Below are 25957 nucleotides of genomic sequence, written 5' to 3'. Positions count from 1 at the left end.
GGGGAATCAGAGGCGGGGAATCAGAGGCGGGGAATCAGAGGCGGGGAATCAGATGCGGGGAATCAGAGGCGGGGAATCAGATGCGGGTTATTAGAGGCGGGGAATCAGAGGTGGGGAATCAGAGGCAGGAAATCAGAGGCGGGCAATCAGAGGCGGGGAATTAGAGGCGTGGAATCAGAGGCGGGGAAAGATATGTGGGGAAATGTAGGCCGGGAAAGTTGCGCGGAAAGGGAGGTAGTGAATCAGAGGTGGGGAATCAGAGGCGGGGAATCAGAGGCGGGGAATCAGAGGCGGGGAATCAGAGGCAGGTTATCAGAGGCGGGGAATCACAGGCGGGGAATCAGAGGCGGGGAATCAGAGGCGGTGAATCAGAGACAGGGAATCAGAGGTGGGGAATCAGAGGCAGGGAATCAGATGCGGGGAATCAGAGGCAGGGAATCCGAGGGGGGGAATCAGAGGCAGGGAATCAGATGAAGGGAATTTGAGGCAGGGAATCTGAGGCAGGGAATCAGAGGCAGGGAATCAGAGGCGGGCAATAAGAGGCGGCGAATCAGAGGCGTGGAATCAGAGGCGGGGAAAGATATGTGGGGAAACGTAGGCCGGGGCAAGTTGCACGGAAAGGGAGGCAGTGAATCAGAGGTGGGGAATCAGAGGTGGGGAATCTGAGGTGGGGAATCAGAGACGTGGAATAAGAGGCAGGGAAAGAGTTGTGGGGAAACGGAGGGCGGGAAAGTTGCGCGGAAATGGAGGCGGGCAATCAGAGGCGGGGATTCTGAGGTGGGGAATCAGAGGCGGGGAATCAGAGGCAAGGAATCAGAGGCGGGGAATCAGAGGCGGAGTATCTGAGGCAGGAAATCAGATGCAGGGAATCAGAGGCAGGGAATCAGAGGCAGGGAATCAGAGGCAGCGATTCTGAGGCGGGGAACCTGAGGTGGGGAAACAGAGGCGGGTAAACATAGGCGGGGAATCAGAGGCAGGGAATCCGAGGCGGGGAATCAGAGGCGGGGAATCAGAGGAGGGCAATCAGATGCAGGGAATCAGAGGCAGGGAATCAGAGGCAGGGAATCAGAGGCAGGGAATCTGAGGCAGAGAATCTGAGGTGGGGAATCAGAGGCGGCGAAACAGGCGGGTAAACAGATGCGGGTAAACATAGATGGGGAATCAGAGGCAGGGAATCAGAGGCGGGCAATCAGAGGCGGGGAATCAGAGGCGGGGAATCAGTGGCAGGGAATCTGATGAAGGGTAACTGAGGCAGGGTATCTGAGGCAGGGAATCTGCGGTAGGGAATCTGAGGCGGGTTATCAGAGGGGGGAAATGAGATGTGGGAAACGAGATGCAGAGAAAGAGGCACGGAAATAGACGCAGGGAAAGAGAGTCAGGGTATCAGAGGCGGGGAATCAGAGGCGGGGAATCAGAGGTGGGAATCAGAGGCGGGGAATCAGAGGCAGGGAATCAGAGGCGGGGAATCAGAGGCGGGGAATCAGAGGCGGGGAATCAGAGGCGGGGAATCAGATGCGGGGAATCAGAGGCGGGGAATCAGATGCGGGTTATTAGAGGCGGGGAATCAGAGGTGGGGAATCAGAGGCAGGAAATCAGAGGCGGGCAATCAGAGGCGGGGAATTAGAGGCGTGGAATCAGAGGCGGGGAAAGATATGTGGGGAAATGTAGGCCGGGAAAGTTGCGCGGAAAGGGAGGTAGTGAATCAGAGGTGGGGAATCAGAGGCGGGGAATCAGAGGCGGGGAATCAGAGGCGGGGAATCAGAGGCGGGGAATCAGAGGCAGGAAATCAGAGGCAGGCAATCAGAGGCGGGGAATCGGATGCGTGGAATCAGAGGTGGGGAAAGAGATGTGGGGAAACTGGCGGATAAACAGAGGCGGGTATACATAGGTGGAGAATCAGAGGCAGGGAATCAGAGGCGGGGAATCTGAGGCGGGGAATGAGAGGTGGGGAATCAGAGGGGGGAATCAGAGGCGGGGAATGAGATGCGGGGAATCAGAGGCGGGGAATCAGATGCGGGGTATTAGAGGCGAAGAATCAGAGGCGGGCAATCAGAGGCGGGGAATCAGATGCGTGGAATCAGAGGTGAGGAAAGAGATGTGGGGAAACAGGCGGGTAAACAGAGTCGGGTAAACATAGGCGGGCAATCAGAGGAAGGGAATCAGAGGTGGGGAATCAGAGGCAGGGAATCAGATGAAGGGAATCTGAGGCAGGGAATCTGAGGCAGGGAATCAGAGGCAGGGAATCAGAGGCGGGCAATCAGAGGCGGGGAATCAGAGGCGTGGAATCAGAGGCGGGGTAAGATATGTGGGGAAATGTAGGCCGGGAAAGTTGCGCGGAAAGGGAGGCACTGAATCAGAGGTGGGGAATCAGAGGCGGGGAATCAGAGGCGTGGAATCAGAGGCGGGGAATCAGAGGCGGGGAATCAGAGGCGGGGAATCAGAGGCAGGGTATCAGAGGCGGGGAATCAGAGGCGGAGAATCAGAGGCGGGGAATCAGAGGCGGGGAATCTGAGGCGGGGAATCAGAGGTGGGGAATCAGAGGGGGGAATCAGAGGCGGGGAATCAGAGGCGGGAAATCAGAGGCGGGCAATCAGAGGCGGTGAATCAGAGACAGGGAATCAGAGGCAAGGAATCTGAGGCGGGGAATAAGATGCGGGGAATCAGAGGCAGGAATTCCGAGGGGGGGAATCAGAGGCAGGGAATCAGATGAAGGGAATTTGAGGCAGGGAATCTGAGGCAGGGAATCAGAGGCAGGGAATCAGAGGCGGGCAATAAGAGGCGGCAAATCAGAGGCGTGGAATCAGAGGCGGGGAAAGATATGTGGGGAAACGTAGGCTGGGGCAAGTTGCATGGAAAGGGAGGCAGCGAATCAGAGGTGGGGAATCAGAGGTGGGGAATCTGAGGCGGGGAATCAGAGACGTGGAATAAGAGGCAGGGAAAGAGATGTGGGGAAACGGAGGCCGGGAAAGTTGCGCGGAAATGGAGGCAGGGAATCAGAGGCGGGGAATCAGAGGCGGGGAATCAGAGGCGGGGAATCAGAGGCGGGCAATCAGAGGCAGGGATTCAGAGGTGGGGAATCAGAGGCGGGGAATCAGAGGTGGGCAATCAGATGCAGGGAATCAGAGGCAGGGAATCAGAGGCAGGGAATCAGAGGCAGCGAATCTGAGGTGGGGAACCTGAGGTGGGGAAACAGAGGCGGGTAAACATAGGCGGGGAATCAGAGGCAGGGAATCCGAGGCGGGGAATCAGAGGCGGGGAATCAGAGGAGGGCAATCAGATGCAGGGAATCAGAGGCAGGGAATCAGAGGCAGGGAATCAGAGGCAGGGAATCTGAGGCGGGAAATCTGAGGTGGGGAATCAGAGGCGGCGAAACAGGCGGGTAAACAGATGCGGGTAAACATAGACGGGGAATCAGAGGCAGGGAATCAGAGGCGGGCAATCAGAGGCGGGGAATCAGAGGCGGGGAATCAGTGGCAGGGAATCTGATGAAGGGTATCTGAGGCAGGGTATCTGAGGCAGGGAATCTGAGGTAGGGAATCTGAGGCGGGTTATCAGAGGGGGGAAATGAGATGTGGGAAACGAGATGCAGAGAAAGAGGCACGGAAATAGACGCAGGGAAAGAGAGTCAGGGTATCAAAGGCGGGGAATCAGAGGCGGGGAATCAGAGGTGGGAATCAGAGGCGGGGAATCAGAGGCGGGGAATCAGAGGCGGGGAATCAGAGGCGGGGAATCAGATGCGGGGAATCAGATGCGGGGAATCAGGGGCGGGGAATCAGATGCGGGGTATTAGAGGTGGGGAATCAGAGGTGGGGAATCAGAGGCAGGAAATCAGTGGCGGGCAATCAGAGGCGGGGAATCAGAGCCGTGGAATCAGAGGCGGGGAAAGATATGTGGGAAATGTAGGCCGGGAAAGTTGCGCGGAAAGGGAGGCAGTGAATCAGAGGTGGGGAAACAGGCGGGGAATCAGAGGCGGGGAATCAGAGGCGGGGAATCAGAGGCGGGGAATCAGAGGCAGGAAATCAGAGGCAGGCAATCAGAGGTGGGGAATCGGAGGCGTGGAATCAGAGGTGGTGAAAGAGATGTGGGGAAACTGGCGGGTAAACAGAGGCGGGTATACATAGGTGGAGAATCAGAGGCAGGGAATCAGAGGCGGGGAATCAGTGGCAGGGAATCAGATGGAGGGAATATGATGCAGGGAATCAGAGGCGGGGAATCTGAGGCGGGGAATCAGAGGTGGGGAATCAGAGGGGGGAATCAGAGGCGGGGAATCAGATGAGGGGAATCAGAGGCGGGGAATCAGATGCGGGGTATTAGAGGCGAGGAATCAGAGGTGGGGAATCAGAGGCAGGAAATCAGAGGCGGGCAATCAGAGGCGGGGAATCAGATGAGTGGAATCAGAGGTGAGGAAAGAGATGTGGGGAAACAGGCGGGTAAACAGAGTCGGGTAAACATAGGCGGGCAATCAGAGGAAGGGAATCAGAGGTGGGGAATCAGAGGCAGGGAATCAGATGAAGGGAATCTGAGGCAGTGAATCTGAGGCAGGGAATAAGAGGCAGGGAATCAGAGGCAGGCAATCAGAGGCGGGGAATCAGAGGCGTGGAATCAGAGGCGGGGAATCAGAGGCGGGGAATAAGAGGCGGCAAATCAGAGGCGTGGAATCAGAGGCGGGGAAAGATATGTGGGGAAACGTAGGCTGGGGCAAGTTGCATGGAAAGGGAGGCAGCGAATCAGAGGTGGGGAATCAGAGGTGGGGAATCTGAGGCGGGGAATCAGAGACGTGGAATAAGAGGCAGGGAAAGAGATGTGGGGAAACGGAGGCCGGGAAAGTTGCGCGGAAATGGAGGCAGGGAATCAGAGGCGGGGAATCAGAGGCGGGGAATCAGAGGCGGGCAATCAGAGGCAGGGATTCAGAGGTGGGGAATCAGAGGCGGGGAATCAGAGGTGGGCAATCAGATGCAGGGAATCAGAGGCAGGGAATCAGAGGCAGGGAATCAGAGGCAGCGAATCTGAGGTGGGGAACCTGAGGTGGGGAAACAGAGGCGGGTAAACATAGGCGGGGAATCAGAGGCAGGGAATCCGAGGCGGGGAATCAGAGGCGGGGAATCAGAGGAGGGCAATCAGATGCAGGGAATCAGAGGCAGGGAATCAGAGGCAGGGAATCAGAGGCAGGGAATCTGAGGCGGGGAATCTGAGGTGGGGAATCAGAGGCGGCGAAACAGGCGGGTAAACAGATGCGGGTAAACATAGACGGGGAATCAGAGGCAGGGAATCAGAGGCGGGCAATCAGAGGCGGGGAATCAGAGGCGGGGAATCAGTGGCAGGGAATCTGATGAAGGGTATCTGAGGCAGGGTATCTGAGGCAGGGAATCTGAGGTAGGGAATCTGAGGCGGGTTATCAGAGGGGGGAAATGAGATGTGGGAAACGAGATGCAGAGAAAGAGGCACGGAAATAGACGCAGGGAAAGAGAGTCAGGGTATCAAAGGCGGGGAATCAGAGGCGGGGAATCAGAGGTGGGAATCAGAGGCGGGGAATCAGAGGCGGGGAATCAGAGGCGGGGAATCAGAGGCGGGGAATCAGATGCGGGGAATCAGATGCGGGGAATCAGGGGCGGGGAATCAGATGCGGGGTATTAGAGGTGGGGAATCAGAGGTGGGGAATCAGAGGCAGGAAATCAGTGGCGGGCAATCAGAGGCGGGGAATCAGAGCCGTGGAATCAGAGGCGGGGAAAGATATGTGGGGAAATGTAGGCCGGGAAAGTTGCGCGGAAAGGGAGGCAGTGAATCAGAGGTGGGGAAACAGGCGGGGAATCAGAGGCGGGGAATCAGAGGCGGGGAATCAGAGGCGGGGAATCAGAGGCAGGAAATCAGAGGCAGGCAATCAGAGGTGGGGAATCGGAGGCGTGGAATCAGAGGTGGTGAAAGAGATGTGGGGAAACTGGCGGGTAAACAGAGGCGGGTATACATAGGTGGAGAATCAGAGGCAGGGAATCAGAGGCGGGGAATCAGTGGCAGGGAATCAGATGGAGGGAATATGATGCAGGGAATCAGAGGCGGGGAATCTGAGGCGGGGAATCAGAGGTGGGGAATCAGAGGGGGGAATCAGAGGCGGGGAATCAGATGAGGGGAATCAGAGGCGGGGAATCAGATGCGGGGTATTAGAGGCGAGGAATCAGAGGTGGGGAATCAGAGGCAGGAAATCAGAGGCGGGCAATCAGAGGCGGGGAATCAGATGAGTGGAATCAGAGGTGAGGAAAGAGATGTGGGGAAACAGGCGGGTAAACAGAGTCGGGTAAACATAGGCGGGCAATCAGAGGAAGGGAATCAGAGGTGGGGAATCAGAGGCAGGGAATCAGATGAAGGGAATCTGAGGCAGTGAATCTGAGGCAGGGAATAAGAGGCAGGGAATCAGAGGCAGGCAATCAGAGGCGGGGAATCAGAGGCGTGGAATCAGAGGCGGGGAATCAGAGGCGGGGAATCAGAGGCGGGGTATCAGAGGCGGGGAATCAGAGGCGGGGAATCAGAGGCGGGGAATCAGAGGTGGGGAATCAGAGGCGGGGAATCAGAGGCGGGGAATCAGAGGTGTGGAATCAGAGGTGGGGAAAGAGATGTGGGGAAACGTAGACCAGGAAAGTTGAGCGGAAAGGGAGGCAGTGAATCAGAGGCGGGGAATCAGAGGCGGGGAATCAGAGGCAGGAAATCAGAGGCAGGCAATCAGAGGCGGGGAATCGGAGGGGTGGAATCAGAGGTGGGGAAAGAGATGTGGGGAAACTGGCGGGTAAACAGAGGCGGGTATACATAGGTGGAGAATCAGAGGCAGGGAATCAGAGGCGGGGAATCAGTGGCAGGGAATCAGATGGAGGGAATATGATGCAGGGAATCAGAGGCGGGGAATCTGAGGCGGGGAATCAGAGGTGGGGAATCAGAGGGGGGAATCAGAGGCGGGGAATCAGATGCGGGGAATCAGAGGCGGGGAATCAGATGCGGGGTATTAGAGGCGAGGAATCAGAGGTGGGGAATCAGAGGCAGGAAATCAGAGGCGGGCAATCAGAGGCGGGGAATCAGATGCGTGGAATCAGAGGTGAGGAAAGAGATGTGGGGAAACAGGCGGGTAAACAGAGTCAGGTAAACATAGGCGGGCAATCAGAGGAAGGGAATCAGAGGTGGGGAATCAGAGGCAGGGAATCAGATGAAGGGAATCTGAGGCAGGGAATCTGAGGCAGGGAATAAGAGGCAGGGAATCAGAGGCAGGCAATCAGAGGCGGGTAATCAGAGGCGTGGAATCAGAGGCGGGGAATCAGAGGCGGGGAATCAGAGGCGGGGTATCAGAGGCGGGGAATCAGAGGCGGGGAATCAGAGGCGGGGAATCAGAGGCGGGGAATCAGAGGCGGGGAATCAGAGGCGGGGAATCAGAGGCGTGGAATCAGAGGTGGGGAAAGAGATGTGGAGAAACGTAGACCAGGAAAGTTGAGCAGAAAGGGAGGCAGTGAATCAGAGGCGGGGAATCAGAGGCGGGGAATCAGAGGCGGGGAATCAGAGGCGTGGAATCAGAGGTGGGGAAAGAGATGTGGGGAAACAGGCGGGTAAACAGAGGTGGGTAAACATAGGCGGGGATTCAGAGGCAGGTAATCAGAGACGGGGAATCAGAGGCAGGGAATTAGAGGTGGGGAAAGAGATGTGGGGAAACGTAGACCAGGAAAGTTGAGCGGAAAGGGAGGCAGTGAATCAGAGGCGGGGAATCAGAGGCGGGGAATCAGAGGCGGGGAATCAGAGGCGGGCAATCAGAGGCAGGGATTCAGAGGTGGGGAATCAGAGGCGGGGAATCAGAGGCAAGGAATCAGAGGCGGGGAATCAGAGGCGGAGTATCAGAGGCGGGCAATCAGATGCAGGGAATCAGAGGCAGGGAATCAGAGGCAGGGAATCAGAGGCAGCGAATCTGAGGTGGGGAACCTGAGGTGGGGAAACAGAGGCGGGTAAACATAGGCGGGGAATCAGAGGCAGGGAATCCGAGGCGGGGAATCAGAGGCGGGGAATCAGAGGAGGGCAATCAGATGCAGGGAATCAGAGGCAGGGAATCAGAGGCAGGGAATCAGAGGCAGGGAATCTGAGGCGGGGAATCTGAGGTGGGGAATCAGAGGCGGCGAAACAGGCGGGTAAACTATGCGGGTAAACATAGACGGGGAATCAGAGGCAGGGAATCAGAGGCGGGCAATCAGAGGCGGGGAATCAGACGCGGGGAATCAGTGGCAGGGAATCTGATGAAGGGTATCTGAGGCAGGGTAACTGAGGCAGGGAATCTGAGGTTGGGAATCTGAGGCGGGTTATCAGAGGGGGGAAATGAGATGTGGGAAACGAGATGCAGAGAAAGAGGCACGGAAATAGACGCAGGGAAAGAGAGTCAGGGTATCAGAGGCGGGGAATCAGAGGCGGGGAATCAGAGGTGGGAATCAGAGGCGGGGAATCAGAGGCGGGGAATCAGAGGCGGGGAATCAGAGGCGGGGAATCAGATGCGGGGAATCAGATGCGGGGAATCAGAGGCGGGGAATCAGATGCGGGGTATTAGAGGCGGGGAATCAGAGGTGGGGAATCAGAGGCAGGAAATCAGAGGCGGGCAATCAGAGGCGGGGAATCAGAGCCGTGGAATCAGAGGCGGGGAAAGATATGTGGGGAAATGTAGGCCGGGAAAGTTGCGCGGAAAGGGAGGCAGTGAATCAGAGGTGGGGAAACAGGCGGGGAATCAGAGGCGGGGAATCAGAGGCGGGGAATCAGAGGCGGGGAATCAGAGGCAGGAAATCAGAGGCAGGCAATCAGAGGCGGGGAATCGGAGGAGTGGAATCAGAGGTGGGGAAAGAGATGTGGGGAAACTGGCGGGTAAACAGAGTCGGGTAAACATAGGCGGGCAATCAGAGGAAGGGAATCAGAGGTGGGGAATCAGAGGCAGGGAATCAGATGAAGGGAATCTGAGGCAGGGAATCTGAGGCAGGGAATAAGAGGCAGGGAATCAGAGGCAGGCAATCAGAGGCGGGGAATCAGAGGCGTGGAATCAGAGGCGGGGAATCAGAGGTGGGGAATCAGAGGCGGGGTATCAGAGGCGGGGAATCAGAGGCGGGGAATCAGAGGCGGGGAATCAGAGGCGGGGAATCAGAGGCGGGGAATCAGAGGCGGGGAATCAGAGGCGTGGAATCAGAGGTGGGGAAAGAGATGTGGGGAAACGTAGACCAGGAAAGTTGAGCGTAAAGGGAGGCAGTGAATCATAGGCGGGGATTCAGAGGCAGGTAATCAGAGACGGGGAATCAGAGGCAGGGAATCAGAGGTGGGGATTCAGAGGCAGGGAATCAGAGGCAGGGAATCTGAGGCAGGGAATCGGAGGCAGGGAATCTGAGGCGGGGAATCAGAGGCAGGGAATCAGAGGCAGGGAATCAGAGGCAGAGAATCAGAGGCAGGTTATCAGAGGCGGGGAATCACAGGCGGGGAATCAGAGGCGGGGAATCAGAGGCGGTGAATCAGAGACAGGGAATCAGAGGTGGGGAATCAGAGGCAGGGAATCAGATGCGGGGAATCAGAGGCAGGGAATCCGAGGGGGGGAATCAGAGGCAGGGAATCAGATGAAGGGAATTTGAGGCAGGGAATCTGAGGCAGGGAATCAGAGGCAGGGAATCAGAGGCGGGCAATAAGAGGCGGCGAATCAGAGGCGTGGAATCAGAGGCGGGGAAAGATATGTGGGGAAACGTAGGCCGGGGCAAGTTGCACGGAAAGGGAGGCAGTGAATCAGAGGTGGGGAATCAGAGGTGGGGAATCTGAGGTGGGGAATCAGAGACGTGGAATAAGAGGCAGGGAAAGAGTTGTGGGGAAACGGAGGCCGGGAAAGGTGCACGGAAATGGAGGCGGGCAATCAGAGGTGGGGATTCTGAGGTGGGGAATCAGAGGCGGGGAATCAGAGGCAAGGAATCAGAGGCGGGGAATCAGAGGCGGAGTATCAGAGGCAGGAAATCAGATGCAGGGAATCAGAGGCAGGGAATCAGAGGCAGGGAATCAGAGGCAGCGATTCTGAGGCGGGGAACCTGAGGTGGGGAAACAGAGGCGGGTAAACATAGGCGGGGAATCAGAGGCAGGGAATCCGAGGCGGGGAATCAGAGGCGGGGAATCAGAGGAGGGCAATCAGATGCAGGGAATCAGAGGCAGGGAATCAGAGGCAGGGAATCAGAGGCAGGGAATCTGAGGCAGAGAATCTGAGGTGGGGAATCAGAGGCGGCGAAACAGGCGTGTAAACAGATGTGGGTAAACATAGATGGGGAATCAGAGGCAGGGAATCAGAGGCGGGCAATCAGAGGCGGGGAATCAGAGGCGGGGAATCAGTGGCAGGGAATCTGATGAAGGGTAACTGAGGCAGGGTATCTGAGGCAGGGAATCTGCGGTAGGGAATCTGAGGCGGGTTATCAGAGGGGGGAAATGAGATGTGGGAAACGAGATGCAGAGAAAGAGGCACGGAAATAGACGCAGGGAAAGAGAGTCAGGGTATCAGAGGCGGGGAATCAGAGGCGGGGAATCAGAGGTGGGAATCAGAGGCGGGGAATCAGAGGCAGGGAATCAGAGGCGGGGAATCAGAGGCGGGGAATCAGAGGCGGGGAATCAGAGGCGGGGAATCAGATGCGGGGAATCAGAGGCGGGGAATCAGATGCGGGTTATTAGAGGCGGGGAATCAGAGGTGGGGAATCAGAGGCAGGAAATCAGAGGCGGGCAATCAGAGGCGGGGAATTAGAGGCGTGGAATCAGAGGCGGGGAAAGATATGTGGGGAAATGTAGGCCGGGAAAGTTGCGCGGAAAGGGAGGTAGTGAATCAGAGGTGGGGAATCAGAGGCGGGGAATCAGAGGCGGGGAATCAGAGGCGGGGAATCAGAGGCGGGGAATCAGAGGCAGGAAATCAGAGGCAGGCAATCAGAGGCGGGGAATCGGATGCGTGGAATCAGAGGTGGGGAAAGAGATGTGGGGAAACTGGCGGATAAACAGAGGCGGGTATACATAGGTGGAGAATCAGAGGCAGGGAATCAGAGGCGGGGAATCTGAGGCGGGGAATGAGAGGTGGGGAATCAGAGGGGGGAATCAGAGGCGGGGAATCAGATGCGGGGAATCAGAGGCGGGGAATCAGATGCGGGGTATTAGAGGCGAAGAATCAGAGGCGGGCAATCAGAGGCGGGGAATCAGATGCGTGGAATCAGAGGTGAGGAAAGAGATGTGGGGAAACAGGCGGGTAAACAGAGTCGGGTAAACATAGGCGGGCAATCAGAGGAAGGGAATCAGAGGTGGGGAATCAGAGGCAGGGAATCAGATGAAGGGAATCTGAGGCAGGGAATCTGAGGCAGGGAATCAGAGGCAGGGAATCAGAGGCGGGCAATCAGAGGCGGGGAATCAGAGGCGTGGAATCAGAGGCGGGGTAAGATATGTGGGGAAATGTAGGCCGGGAAAGTTGCGCGGAAAGGGAGGCACTGAATCAGAGGTGGGGAATCAGAGGCGGGGAATCAGAGGCGTGGAATCAGAGGCGGGGAATCAGAGGCGGGGAATCAGAGGCGGGGAATCAGAGGCAGGGTATCAGAGGCGGGGAATCAGAGGCGGAGAATCAGAGGCGGGGAATCAGAGGCGGGGAATCTGAGGCGGGGAATCAGAGGTGGGGAATCAGAGACAGGGTATCAGAGGCGGGGAATCAGAGGCGGAGAATCAGAGGCGGGGAATCAGAGGCGGGGAATCAGAGGCGGGGAATCAGAGGCGGTGAATCAGAGACAGGGAATCAGAGGCAAGGAATCTGAGGCGGGGAATAAGATGCGGGGAATCAGAGGCAGGAATTCCGAGGGGGGGAATCAGAGGCAGGGAATCAGATGAAGGGAATTTGAGGCAGGGAATCTGAGGCAGGGAATCAGAGGCAGGGAATCAGAGGCGGGCAATAAGAGGCGGCAAATCAGAGGCGTGGAATCAGAGGCGGGGAAAGATATGTGGGGAAACGTAGGCTGGGGCAAGTTGCATGGAAAGGGAGGCAGTGAATCAGAGGTGGGGAATCAGAGGTGGGGAATCTGAGGCGGGGAATCAGAGACGTGGAATAAGAGGCAGGGAAAGAGATGTGGGGAAACGGAGGCCGGGAAAGTTGCGCGGAAATGGAGGCAGGGAATCAGAGGCGGGGAATCAGAGGCGGGGAATCAGAGGCGGGGAATCAGAGGCGGGCAATCAGAGGCAGGGATTCAGAGGTGGGGAATCAGAGGCGGGGAATCAGAGGCAAGGAATCAGAGGCGGGGAATCAGAGGCGGAGTATCAGAGGTGGGCAATCAGATGCAGGGAATCAGAGGCAGGGAATCAGAGGCAGGGAATCAGAGGCAGCGAATCTGAGGTGGGGAACCTGAGGTGGGGAAACAGAGGCGGGTAAACATAGGCGGGGAATCAGAGGCAGGGAATCCGAGGCGGGGAATCAGAGGCGGGGAATCAGAGGAGGGCAATCAGATGCAGGGAATCAGAGGCAGGGAATCAGAGGCAGGGAATCAGAGGCAGGGAATCTGAGGCGGGGAATCTGAGGTGGGGAATCAGAGGCGGCGAAACAGGCGGGTAAACAGATGCGGGTAAACATAGACGGGGAATCAGAGGCAGGGAATCAGAGGCGGGCAATCAGAGGCGGGGAATCAGAGGCGGGGAATCAGTGGCAGGGAATCTGATGAAGGGTATCTGAGGCAGGGTATCTGAGGCAGGGAATCTGAGGTAGGGAATCTGAGGCGGGTTATCAGAGGGGGGAAATGAGATGTGGGAAACGAGATGCAGAGAAAGAGGCACGGAAATAGACGCAGGGAAAGAGAGTCAGGGTATCAAAGGCGGGGAATCAGAGGCGGGGAATCAGAGGTGGGAATCAGAGGCGGGGAATCAGAGGCGGGGAATCAGAGGCGGGGAATCAGAGGCGGGGAATCAGATGCGGGGAATCAGATGCGGGGAATCAGGGGCGGGGAATCAGATGCGGGGTATTAGAGGTGGGGAATCAGAGGTGGGGAATCAGAGGCAGGAAATCAGAGGCGGGCAATCAGAGGCGGGGAATCAGAGCCGTGGAATCAGAGGCGGGGAAAGATATGTGTGGAAATGTAGGCCGGGAAAGTTGCGCGGAAAGGGAGGCAGTGAATCAGAGGTGGGGAAACAGGCGGGGAATCAGAGGCGGGGAATCAGAGGCGGGGAATCAGAGGCGGGGAATCAGAGGCAGGAAATCAGAGGCAGGCAATCAGAGGCGGGGAATCGGAGGCGTGGAATCAGAGGTGGTGAAAGAGATGTGGGGAAACTGGCGGGTAAAGAGAGGCGGGTATACATAGGTGGAGAATCAGAGGCAGGGAATCAGAGGCGGGGAATCAGTGGCAGGGAATCAGATGGAGGGAATATGATGCAGGGAATCAGAGGCGGGGAATCTGAGGCGGGGAATCAGAGGTGGGGAATCAGAGGGGGGAATCAGAGGCGGGGAATCAGATGAGGGGAATCAGAGGCGGGGAATCAGATGCGGGGTATTAGAGGCGAGGAATCAGAGGTGGGGAATCAGAGGCAGGAAATCAGAGGCGGGCAATCAGAGGCGGGGAATCAGATGCGTGGAATCAGAGGTGAGGAAAGAGATGTGGGGAAACAGGCGGGTAAACAGAGTCGGGTAAACATAGGCGGGCAATCAGAGGAAGGGAATCAGAGGTGGGGAATCAGAGGCAGGGAATCAGATGAAGGGAATCTGAGGCAGGGAATCTGAGGCAGGGAATAAGAGGCAGGGAATCAGAGGCAGGCAATCAGAGGCGGGGAATCAGAGGCGTGGAATCAGAGGCGGGGAATCAGAGGCGGGGAATCAGAGGCGGGGTATCAGAGGCGGGGAATCAGAGGCGGGGAATCAGAGGCGGGGAATCAGAGGTGGGGAATCAGAGGCGGGGAATCAGAGGCGGGGAATCAGAGGTGTGGAATCAGAGGTGGGGAAAGAGATGTGGGGAAACGTAGACCAGGAAAGTTGAGCGGAAAGGGAGGCAGTGAATCAGAGGCGGGGAATCAGAGGCGGGGAATCAGAGGCGGGGAATCAGAGGCGGTGAATCAGAGACAGGGAATCAGAGGCAAGGAATCTGAGGCGGGGAATAAGATGCGGGGAATCAGAGGCAGGAATTCCGAGGGGGGGAATCAGAGGCAGGGAATCAGATGAAGGGAATTTGAGGCAGGGAATCTGAGGCAGGGAATCAGAGGCAGGGAATCAGAGGCGGGCAATAAGAGGCGGCAAATCAGAGGCGTGGAATCAGAGGCGGGGAAAGATATGTGGGGAAACGTAGGCTGGGGCAAGTTGCATGGAAAGGGAGGCAGTGAATCAGAGGTGGGGAATCAGAGGTGGGGAATCTGAGGCGGGGAATCAGAGACGTGGAATAAGAGGCAGGGAAAGAGATGTGGGGAAACGGAGGCCGGGAAAGTTGCGCGGAAATGGAGGCAGGAAATCAGAGGCGGGCAATCAGAGGCGGGGTATCAGAGGCGGGGAATCAGAGGCGGGGAATCAGAGGCGGGGAATCAGAGGTGGGGAATCAGAGGCGGGGAATCAGAGGCGGGGAATCAGAGGTGTGGAATCAGAGGTGGGGAAAGAGATGTGGGGAAACGTAGACCAGGAAAGTTGAGCGGAAAGGGAGGCAGTGAATCAGAGGCGGGGAATCAGAGGCGGGGAATCAGAGGCGGGGAATCAGAGGCGGTGAATCAGAGACAGGGAATCAGAGGCAAGGAATCTGAGGCGGGGAATAAGATGCGGGGAATCAGAGGCAGGGAATCAGAGGCGGGGAATCAGTGGCAGGGAATCAGATGGAGGGAATATGATGCAGGGAATCAGAGGCGGGGAATCTGAGGCGGGGAATCAGAGGTGGGGAATCAGAGGGGGGAATCAGAGGCGGGGAATCAGATGAGGGGAATCAGAGGCGGGGAATCAGATGCGGGGTATTAGAGGCGAGGAATCAGAGGTGGGGAATCAGAGGCAGGAAATCAGAGGCGGGCAATCAGAGGCGGGGAATCAGATGCGTGGAATCAGAGGTGAGGAAAGAGATGTGGGGAAACAGGCGGGTAAACAGAGTCGGGTAAACATAGGCGGGCAATCAGAGGAAGGGAATCAGAGGTGGGGAATCAGAGGCAGGGAATCAGATGAAGGGAATCTGAGGCAGGGAATCTGAGGCAGGGAATAAGAGGCAGGGAATCAGAGGCAGGCAATCAGAGGCGGGGAATCAGAGGCGTGGAATCAGAGGCGGGGAATCAGAGGCGGGGAATCAGAGGCGGGGTATCAGAGGCGGGGAATCAGAGGCGGGGAATCAGAGGCGGGGAATCAGAGGTGGGGAATCAGAGGCGGGGAATCAGAGGCGGGGAATCAGAGGTGTGGAATCAGAGGTGGGGAAAGAGATGTGGGGAAACGTAGACCAGGAAAGTTGAGCGGAAAGGGAGGCAGTGAATCAGAGGCGGGGAATCAGAGGCGGGGAATCAGAGGCGGGGAATCAGAGGCGGTGAATCAGAGACAGGGAATCAGAGGCAAGGAATCTGAGGCGGGGAATAAGATGCGGGGAATCAGAGGCAGGAATTCCGAGGGGGGGAATCAGAGGCAGGGAATCAGATGAAGGGAATTTGAGGCAGGGAATCTGAGGCAGGGAATCAGAGGCAGGGAATCAGAGGCGGGCAATAAGAGGCGGCAAATCAGAGGCGTGGAATCAGAGGCGGGGAAAGATATGTGGGGAAACGTAGGCTGGGGCAAGTTGCATGGAAAGGGAGGCAGTGAATCAGAGGTGGGGAATCAGAGGTGGGGAATCTGAGGCGGGGAATCAGAGACGTGGAATAAGAGGCAGGGAAAGAGATGTGGGGAAACGGAGGCCGGGAAAGTTGCGCGGAAATGGAGGCAGGGAATCAGAGGCGGGGAATCAGAGGCGGGCAATCAGAGGCAGGGATTCAGAGGTGGGGAATCAGAGGCGGGGAATCAGAGGCAAGGAATCAGAGGCGGGGAATCAGAGGCGGAGTATCAGAGGTGGGCAATCAGATGCAGGGAATCAGAGGCAGGGAATCAGAGGCAGGGAATCAGAGGCAGCGAATCTGAGGTGGGGAACCTGAGGTGGGGAAACAGAGGCGGGTAAACATAGGCGGGGAATCAGAGGCAGGGAATCCGAGGCGGGGAATCAGAGGCGGGGAATCAGAGGAGGGCAATCAGATGCAGGGAATCAGAGGCAGGGAATCAGAGGCAGGGAATCAGAGGCAGGGAATCTGAGGCGGGGAATCTGAGGTGGGGAATCAGAGGCGGCGAAACAGGCGGGTAAACAGATGCGGGTAAACATAGACGGGGAATCAGAGGCAGGGAATCAGAGGCGGGCAATCAGAGGCGGGGAATCAGAGGCGGGGAATCAGTGGCAGGGAATCTGATGAAGGGTATCTGAGGCAGGGTATCTGCGGCAGGGAATCTGAGGTAGGGAATCTGAGGCGGGTTATCAGAGGGGGGAAATGAGATGTGGGAAACGAGATGCAGAGAAAGAGGCACGGAAATAGACGCAGGGAAAGAGAGTCAGGGTATCAAAGGCGGGGAATCAGAGGCGGGGAATCAGAGGTGGGAATCAGAGGCGGGGAATCAGAGGCGGGGAATCAGAGGCGGGGAATCAGAGGCGGGGAATCAGATGCGGGGAATCAGATGCGGGGAATCAGGGGCGGGGAATCAGATGCGGGGTATTAGAGGTGGGGAATCAGAGGTGGGGAATCAGAGGCAGGAAATCAGAGGCGGGCAATCAGAGGCGGGGAATCAGAGCCGTGGAATCAGAGGCGGGGAAAGATATGTGGGGAAATGTAGGCCGGGAAAGTTGCGCGGAAAGGGAGGCAGTGAATCAGAGGTGGGGAAACAGGCGGGGAATCAGAGGCGGGGAATCAGAGGCGGGGAATCAGAGGCGGGGAATCAGAGGCAGGAAATCAGAGGCAGGCAATCAGAGGCGGGGAATCGGAGGCGTGGAATCAGAGGTGGTGAAAGAGATGTGGGGAAACTGGCGGGTAAAGAGAGGCGGGTATACATAGGTGGAGAATCAGAGGCAGGGAATCAGAGGCGGGGAATCAGTGGCAGGGAATCAGATGGAGGGAATATGATGCAGGGAATCAGAGGCGGGGAATCTGAGGCGGGGAATCAGAGGTGGGGAATCAGAGGGGGGAATCAGAGGCGGGGAATCAGATGAGGGGAATCAGAGGCGGGGAATCAGATGCGGGGTATTAGAGGCGAGGAATCAGAGGTGGGGAATCAGAGGCAGGAAATCAGAGGCGGGCAATCAGATGCGGGGAATCAGATGCGTGGAATCAGAGGTGAGGAAAGAGATGTGGGGAAACAGGCGGGTAAACAGAGTCGGGTAAACATAGGCGGGCAATCAGAGGAAGGGAATCAGAGGTGGGGAATCAGAGGCAGGGAATCAGATGAAGGGAATCTGAGGCAGGGAATCTGAGGCAGGGAATAAGAGGCAGGGAATCAGAGGCAGGCAATCAGAGGCGGGGAATCAGAGGCGTGGAATCAGAGGCGGGGAATCAGAGGCGGGGAATCAGAGGCGGGGTATCAGAGGCGGGGAATCAGAGGCGGGGAATCAGAGGCGGGGAATCAGAGGTGGGGAATCAGAGGCGGGGAATCAGAGGCGGGGAATCAGAGGTGTGGAATCAGAGGTGGGGAAAGAGATGTGGGGAAACGTAGACCAGGAAAGTTGAGCGGAAAGGGAGGCAGTGAATCAGAGGCGGGGAATCAGAGGCGGGGAATCAGAGGCGGGGAATCAGAGGTGTGGAATCAGAGGTGGGGAAAGAGATGTGGGGAAACAGGCGGGTAAACAGAGGCGGGTAAACATAGGCGGGGATTCAGTGGCAGGTAATCAGAGACGGGGAATCAGAGGCAGGGAATCAGAGGTGGGGAATCAGAGGCAGGGAATCAGAGGCAGGGAATCTGAGGCAGGGAATCGGAGGCAGGGAATCTGAGGTGGGGAATCAGAGGCAGGGAATCAGAGGCAGGGAATCAGAGGCAGAGAATCAGAGGCAGGTAATCAGAGGCAGGTTATCAGAGGCGGGGAATCACAGGCGGGGAATCAGAGGCGGGGAATCAGAGGCGGTGAATCAGAGACAGGGAATCAGAGGCGGGGAATCAGAGGCAGGGAATCAGATGCGGGGAATCAGAGGCAGGGAATCCGAGGGGGGGAATCAGAGGCAGGGAATCAGATGAAGGGAATTTGAGGCAGGGAATCTGAGGCAGGGAATCAGAGGCAGGGAATCAGAGGCGGGCAATAAGAGGCGGCGAATCAGAGGCGTGGAATCAGAGGCGGGGAAAGATATGTGGGGAAACGTAGGCCGGGGCAAGTTGCACGGAAAGGGAGGCAGTGAATCAGAGGTGGGAAATCAGAGGTGGGGAATCTGAGGCGGGGAATCAGAGACGTGGAATAAGAGGCAGGGAAAGAGTGTGGGGAAACGGAGGCCGGGAAAGTTGCGCGGAAATGGAGGCGGGGAATCAGAGGCGGGGAATCAGAGGCTGGGAATCAGAGGCGGGGAATCAGAGGCGGGGAATCACAGGCGGGCAATCAGAGGCGGGGATTCTGAGGTGGGGAATCAGAGGCGGGGAATCAGAGGCAAGGAATCAGAGGCGGGGAATCAGAGGCGGAGTATCAGAGGCAGGAAATAAGATGCAGGGAATCAGAGGCAGGGAATCAGAGGCAGGGAATCAGAGGCAGCGATTCTGAGGCGGGGAACCTGAGGTGGGGAAACAGAGGCGGGTAAACATAGGCGGGGAATCAGAGGCAGGGAATCCGAGGCGGGGAATCAGAGGCGGGGAATCAGAGGAGGGCAATCACATGCAGGGAATCAGAGGCAGGGAATCAGAGGCAGGGAATCAGAGGCAGGGAATCTGAGGCGGGGAATCTGAGGTGGGGAATCAGAGGCGGCGAAACAGGCGGGTAAACAGATGCGGGTAAACATAGATGGGGAATCAGAGGCAGGGAATCAGAGGCGGGCAATCAGAGGCGGGGAATCAGAGGCGGGGAATCAGTGGCAGGGAATCTGATGAAGGGTATCTGAGGCAGGGTATCTGAGGCAGGGAATCTGCGGTAGGGAATCTGAGGCGGGTTATCAGAGGGGGGAAATGAGATGTGGGAAACGAGATGCAGAGAAAGAGGCACGGAAATAGACGCAGGGAAAGAGAGTCAGGGTATCAGAGGCGGGGAATCAGAGGAGGGGAATCAGAGGTGGGAATCAGAGGCGGGGAATCAGAGGCAGGGAATCAGAGGCGGGGAATCAGAGGCGGGCAATCAGAGGCAGGGATTCAGAGGTGGGGAATCAGAGGCGGGGAATCAGAGGCAAGGAATCAGAGGCGGGGAATCAGAGGCAGGGAATCAGAGGCAGGGAATCAGAGGCAGCGAATCTGAGGTGGGGAACCTGAGGTGGGGAAACAGAGGCGGGTAAACATAGGCGGGGAATCAGAGGCAGGGAATCCGAGGCGGGGAATCAGAGGCGGGGAATCAGAGGAGGGCAATCAGATGCAGGGAATCAGAGGCAGGGAATCAGAGGCAGGGAATCAGAGGCAGGGAATCTGAGGCGGGGAATCTGAGGTGGGGAATCAGAGGCGGCGAAACAGGCGGGTAAACAGATGCGGGTAAACATAGACGGGGAATCAGAGGCAGGGAATCAGAGGCGGGGAATCAGTGGCAGGGAATCTGATGAAGGGTATCTGAGGCAGGGTATCTGAGGCAGGGAATCTGAGGTAGGGAATCTGAGGCGGGTTATCAGAGGGGGGAAATGAGATGTGGGAAACGAGATGCAGAGAAAGAGGCACGGAAATAGAAACAGGGAAAGAGAGTCAGGGTATCAAAGGCGGGGAATCAGAGGCGGGGAATCAGAGGTGGGAATCAGAGGCGGGGAATCAGAGGCGGGGAATCAGAGGCGGGGAATCAGAGGCGGGGAATCAGATGCGGGGAATCAGATGCGGGGAATCAGAGGCGGGGAATCAGATGCGGGGTATTAGAGGCGGGGAATCAGAGGTGGGGAATCAGAGGCAGGAAATCAGAGGCGGGCAATCAGAGGCGGGGAATCAGAGCCGTGGAATCAGAGGCGGGGAAAGATATGTGGGGAAATGTAGGCCGGGAAAGTTGCGCGGAAAGGGAGGCAGTGAATCAGAGGTGGGGAAACAGGCGGGGAATCAGAGGCGGGGAATCAGAGGCGGGGAATCAGAGGCGGGGAATCAGAGGCAGGAAATCAGAGGCAGGCAATCAGAGGCGGGGAATCGGGGGCGTGGAATCAGAGGTGGGGAAAGAGATGTGGGGAAACTGGCGGGTAAACAGAGGCGGGTATACATAGGTGGAGAATCAGAGGCAGGGAATCAGAGGCGGGGAATCAGTGGCAGGGAATCAGATGGAGGGAATATGATGCAGGGAATCAGAGGCGGGGAATCTGAGGCGGGGAATCAGAGGTGGGGAATCAGAGGGGGGAATCAGAGGCGGGGAATCAGATGCGGGGAATCAGAGGCGGGGAATAAGATGCGGGGTATTAGAGGCGAGGAATCAGAGGTGGGGAATCAGAGGCAGGAAATCAGAGGCGGGCAATCAGAGGCGGGGAATCAGATGCGTGGAATCAGAGGTGAGGAAAGAGATGTGGGGAAACAGGCGGGTAAACAGAGTCGGGTAAACATAGGCGGGCAATCAGAGGAAGGGAATCAGAGGTGGGGAATCAGAGGCAGGGAATCAGATGAAGGGAATCTGAGGCAGGGAATCTGAGGCAGGGAATAAGAGGCAGGGAATCAGAGGCAGGCAATCAGAGGCGGGGAATCAGAGGCGTGGAATCAGAGGCGGGGAATCAGAGGCGGGGAATCAGAGGCGGGGTATCAGAGGCGGGGAATCAGAGGCGGGGAATCAGAGGCGGGGAATCAGAGGCGGGGAATCAGAGGCGGGGAATCAGAGGCGGGGAATCAGAGGCGTGGAATCAGAGGTGGGGAAAGAGATGTGGGGAAACGTAGACCAGGAAAGTTGAGCGGAAAGGGAGGCAGTGAATCAGAGGCGGGGAATCAGAGGCGGGGAATCAGAGGCGGGGAATCAGAGGCGTGGAATCAGAGGTGGGGAAAGAGATGTGGGGAAACAGGCGGGTAAACAGAGGCGGGTAAACATAGGCGGGGATTCAGAGGCAGGTAATCAGAGACGGGGAATCAGAGGCAGGGAATCAGAGGTGGGGAATCAGAGGCAGGGAATCAGAGGCAGGGAATCTGAGGCAGGGAATCGGGGCAGGGAATCTGAGGCGGGGAATCAGAGGCAGGGAATCAGAGGCAGGGAATCAGAGGCAGAGAATCAGAGGCAGGTAATCAGAGGCAGGTTATCAGAGGCGGGGAATCACAGGCGGGGAATCAGAGGCGGGGAATCAGAGGCGGTGAATGAGAGACAGGGAATCAGAGGCTGGGAATCAGAGGCAGGGAATCAGATGCGGGGAATCAGAGGCAGGGAATCCGAGGGGGGGAATCAGAGGCAGGGAATCAGATGAAGGGAATTTGAGGCAGGGAATCTGAGGCAGGGAATCAGAGGCAGGGAATCAGAGGCGGGCAATAAGAGGCGGCGAATCAGAGGCGTGGAATCAGAGGCGGGGAAAGATATGTGGGGAAACGTAGGCCGGGGCAAGTTGCACGGAAAGGGAGGCAGTGAATCAGAGGTGGGGAATCAGAGGTGGGGAATCTGAGGCGGGGAATCAGAGACGTGGAATAAGAGGCAGGGAAAGAGTTGTGGGGAAACGGAGGCCGGGAAAGTTGCGCGGAAATGGAGGCGGGGAATCAGAGGCGGGGAATCAGAGGCGGGGAATCAGAGGCGGGGAATCAGAGGCGGGGAATCACAGGCGGGCAATCAGAGGCGGGGATTCTGAGGTGGGGAATCAGAGGCGGGGAATCAGAGGCAAGGAATCAGAGGCGGGGAATCAGAGGCGGAGTATCAGAGGCAGGAAATCAGATGCAGGGAATCAGAGGCAGGGAATCAGAGGCAGGGAATCAGAGGCAGCGATTCTGAGGCGGGGAAGCTGAGGTGGGGAAACAGAGGCGGGTAAACATAGGCGGGGAATCAGAGGTAGGGAATCCGATGCGGGGAATCAGAGGCGGGGAATCAGAGGAGGGCAATCAGATGCAGGGAATCAGAGGCAGGGAATCAGAAGCAGGGAATCAGAGGCAGGGAATCTGAGGCGGGGAATCTGAGGTGGGGAATCAGAGGCGGAGAAACAGGCGGGTAAACAGATGCGGGTAAACATAGATGGGGAATCAGAGGCAGGGAATCAGAGGCGGGCAATCAGAGGCGGGGAATCAGAGGCGGGGAATCAGTGGCAGGGAATCTGATGAAGGGTATCTGAGGCAGGGTATCTGAGGCAGGGAATCTGCGGTAGGGAATCTGAGGCGGGTTATCAGAGGGGGGAAATGAGATGTGGGAAACGAGATGCAGAGAAAGAGGCACGGAAATAGACGCAGGGAAAGAGAGTCAGGGTATCAGAAGCGGGGAATCAGAGGCGGGGAATCAGAGGTGGGAATCAGAGGCGGGGAATCAGAGGCAGGGAATCAGAGGCGGGGAATCAGAGGCGGGGAATCAGAGGCGGGGAATCAGAGGCGGGGAATCAGATGCGGGGAATCAGAGGCTGGGAATCAGATGCGGGTTATTAGAGGCGGGGAATCAGAGGTGGGGAATCAGAGGCAGGAAATCAGAGGCGGGCAATCAGAGGCGGGGAATTAGAGGCGTGGAATCAGAGGCGGGGAAAGATATGTGGGGAAATGTAGGCCGGGAAAGTTGCGCGGAAAGGGAGGTAGTGAATCAGAGGTGGGGAATCAGAGGCGGGGAATCAGAGGCGGGGAATCAGAGGCGGGGAATCAGAGGCGGGGAATCAGAGGCAGGAAATCAGAGGCAGGCAATCAGAGGCGGGGAATCAGAGGCAGGGAGTCAGATGAAGGGAATCTGAGGCAGGGAATCTGAGGCAGGGAATAAGAGGCAGGGAATCAGAGGCAGGCAATCAGAGGCGGGGAATCAGAGGCGTGGAATCAGAGGCGGGGAATCAGAGGCGGGGAATCAGAGGCAGGAAATCAGAGGCAGGCAATCAGAGGCGGGGAATCGGATGCGTGGAATCAGAGGTGGGGAAAGAGATGTGGGGAAACTGGCGGATAAACAGAGGCGGGTATACATAGGTGGAGAATCAGAGGCAGGGAATCAGAGGCGGGGAATCTGAGGCGGGGAATGAGAGGTGGGGAATCAGAGGGGGGAATCAGAGGCGGGGAATCAGATGCGGGGAATCAGAGGCGGGGAATCAGATGCGGGGTATTAGAGGCGAAGAATCAGAGGTGGGGAATCAGAGGCAGTAAATCAGAGGCGGGCAATCAGAGGCGGGGAATCAGATGCGTGGAATCAGAGGTGAGGAAAGAGATGTGGGGAAACAGGCGGGTAAACAGAGTCGGGTAAACATAGGCGGGCAATCAGAGGAAGGGAATCAGAGGTGGGGAATCAGAGGCAGGGAATCAGATGAAGGGAATCTGAGGCAGGGAATCTGAGGCAGGGTATCAGAGGCAGGGAATCAGAGGCGGGCAATCAGAGGCGGGGAATCAGAGGCGTGGAATCAGAGGCGGGGTAAGATATGTGGGGAAATGTAGGCCGGGAAAGTTGCGCGGAAAGGGAGGCACTGAATCAGAGGTGGGGAATCAGAGGCGGGGAATCAGAGGCGTGGAATCAGAGGCGGGGAATCAGAGGCGGGGAATCAGAGGCGGGCAATCAGAGGCAGGGTATCAGAGGCGGGGAATCAGAGGCGGAGAATCAGAGGCGGGGAATCAGAGGTGGGGAATCAGAGGGGGGAATCAGAGGCGGGGAATCAGAGGCGGGGAATCAGAGGCGGGGAATCAGAGGCGGTGAATCAGAGACAGGGAATCAGAGGCAAGGAATCTGAGGCGGGGAATAAGATGCGGGGAATCAGAGGCAGGGAATCCGAGGGGGGGAATCAGAGGCAGGGAATCAGATGAAGGGAATTTGAGGCAGGGAATCTGAGGCAGGGAATCAGAGGCAGGGAATCAGAGGCGGGCAATAAGAGGCGGCAAATCAGAGGCGTGGAATCAGAGGCGGGGAAAGATATGTGGGGAAACGTAGGCTGGGGCAAGTTGCATGGAAAGGGAGGCAGTGAATCAGAGGTGGGGAATCAGAGGAGGGGAATCTGAGGCGGGGAATCAGAGACGTGGAATAAGAGGCAGCGAAAGAGATGTGGGGAAACGGAGGCCGGGAAAGTTGCGCGGAAATGGAGGCGGGGAATCAGAGGCGGGGAATCAGAGGCGGGGAATCAGAGGCGGGGAATCAGAGGCGGGGAATCAGAGGCGGGCAATCAGTGGCAGGGAATCAGATGGAGGGAATATGATGCAGGGAATCAGAGGCGGGGAATCTGAGGCGGGGAATCAGAGGTGGGGAATCAGAGGGGGGAATCAGAGGCGGGGAATCAGATGCGGGGAATCAGAGGCGGGGAATCAGATGCGGGGTATTAGAGGCGAGGAAAGAGATGTGGGAAAACAGGTGGGTAAACAGAGTCGGGTAAACATAGGCGGGCAATCAGAGGAAGGGAATCAGAGGTGGGGAATCAGAGGCAGGGAATCAGATGAAGGGAATCTGAGGCAGGGAATCTGAGGCAGGGAACAAGAGGCAGGGAATCAGAGGCAGGCAATCAGAGGCGGGGAATCAGAGGCGTGGAATCAGAGGCGGGGAATCAGAGGCGGGGAATCAGAGGCGGGGTATCAGAGGCGGGGAATCAGAGGCGGGGAATCAGAGGCGGGGAATCAGAGGCGGGGAATCAGAGGCGGGGAATCAGAGGCGGGGAATCAGAGGCGTGGAATCAGAGGTGAGGAAAGAGATGTGGGGAAACAGGCGGGTAAACAGAGTCGGGTAAACATAGGCGGGGAATCAGAGGCAGGGAATCGGAGGCGGGGAATCAGAGGCGGGGAATCAGAGGAGGGCAATCAGATGCAGGGAATCAGAGGCAGGGAATCAGAGGCAGGGAATCAGAGGCAGGGAATCTGAGGTAGGGAATCTGAGGCGGGTTATCAGAGGGGGGAAATGAGATGTGGGAAACGAGATGCAGAGAAAGAGGCACGGAAATAGACGCAGGGAAAGAGAGTCAGGGTATCAAAGGCGGGGAATCAGAGGCGGGGAATCAGAGGTGGGAATCAGAGGCGGGGAATCAGAGGCGGGGAATCAGAGGCGGGGAATCAGAGGCGGGGAATCAGATGCGGGGAATCAGATGCGGGGAATCAGAGGCGGGGAATCAGATGCGGGGTATTAGAGGCGGGGAATCAGAGGTGGGGAATCAGAGGCAGGAAATCAGAGGCGGGCAATCAGAGGCGGGGAATCAGAGCCTTTGAATCAGAGGCGGGGAAAGATATGTGGGGAAATGTAGGCCGGGAAAGTTGCACGGAAAGGGAGGCAGTGAATCAGATGTGGGGAAACAGGCGGGGAATCAGAGGCGGGGAATCAGAGGCGGGGAATCAGAGGCGGGGAATCAGAGGCAGGAAATCAGAGGCAGGCAATCAGAGGCGGGGAATCGGAGGCGTGGAATCAGAGGTGGGGAAAGAGATGTGGGGAAACTGGCGGGTAAACAGAGGCGGGTATACATAGGTGGAGAATCAGAGCCAGGGAATCAGAGGCGGGGAATCAGTGGCAGGGAATCAGATGGAGGGAATATGATGCAGGGAATCAGAGGCGGGGAATCTGAGGCGGGGAATCTGAGGTGGGGAATCAGAGGCGGCGAAACAGGCGGGTAAACAGATGCGGGTAAACATAGATGGGGAATCAGAGGCAGGGAATCAGAGGCGGGCAATCAGAGGCGGGGAATCAGAGGCGGGGAATCAGTGGCAGGGAATCTGATGAAGGGTATCTGAGGCAGGGTATCTGAGGCAGGGAATCTGCGGTAGGGAATCTGAGGCGGGTTATCAGAGGGGGGAAATGAGATGTGGGAA

Source organism: Narcine bancroftii, chromosome 2 (genome assembly GCF_036971445.1).
Source record: "Narcine bancroftii isolate sNarBan1 chromosome 2, sNarBan1.hap1, whole genome shotgun sequence".
Classification (NCBI taxonomy): domain Eukaryota; kingdom Metazoa; phylum Chordata; class Chondrichthyes; order Torpediniformes; family Narcinidae; genus Narcine; species Narcine bancroftii.
Note: the sequence above shows the minus strand (reverse complement) of the source record.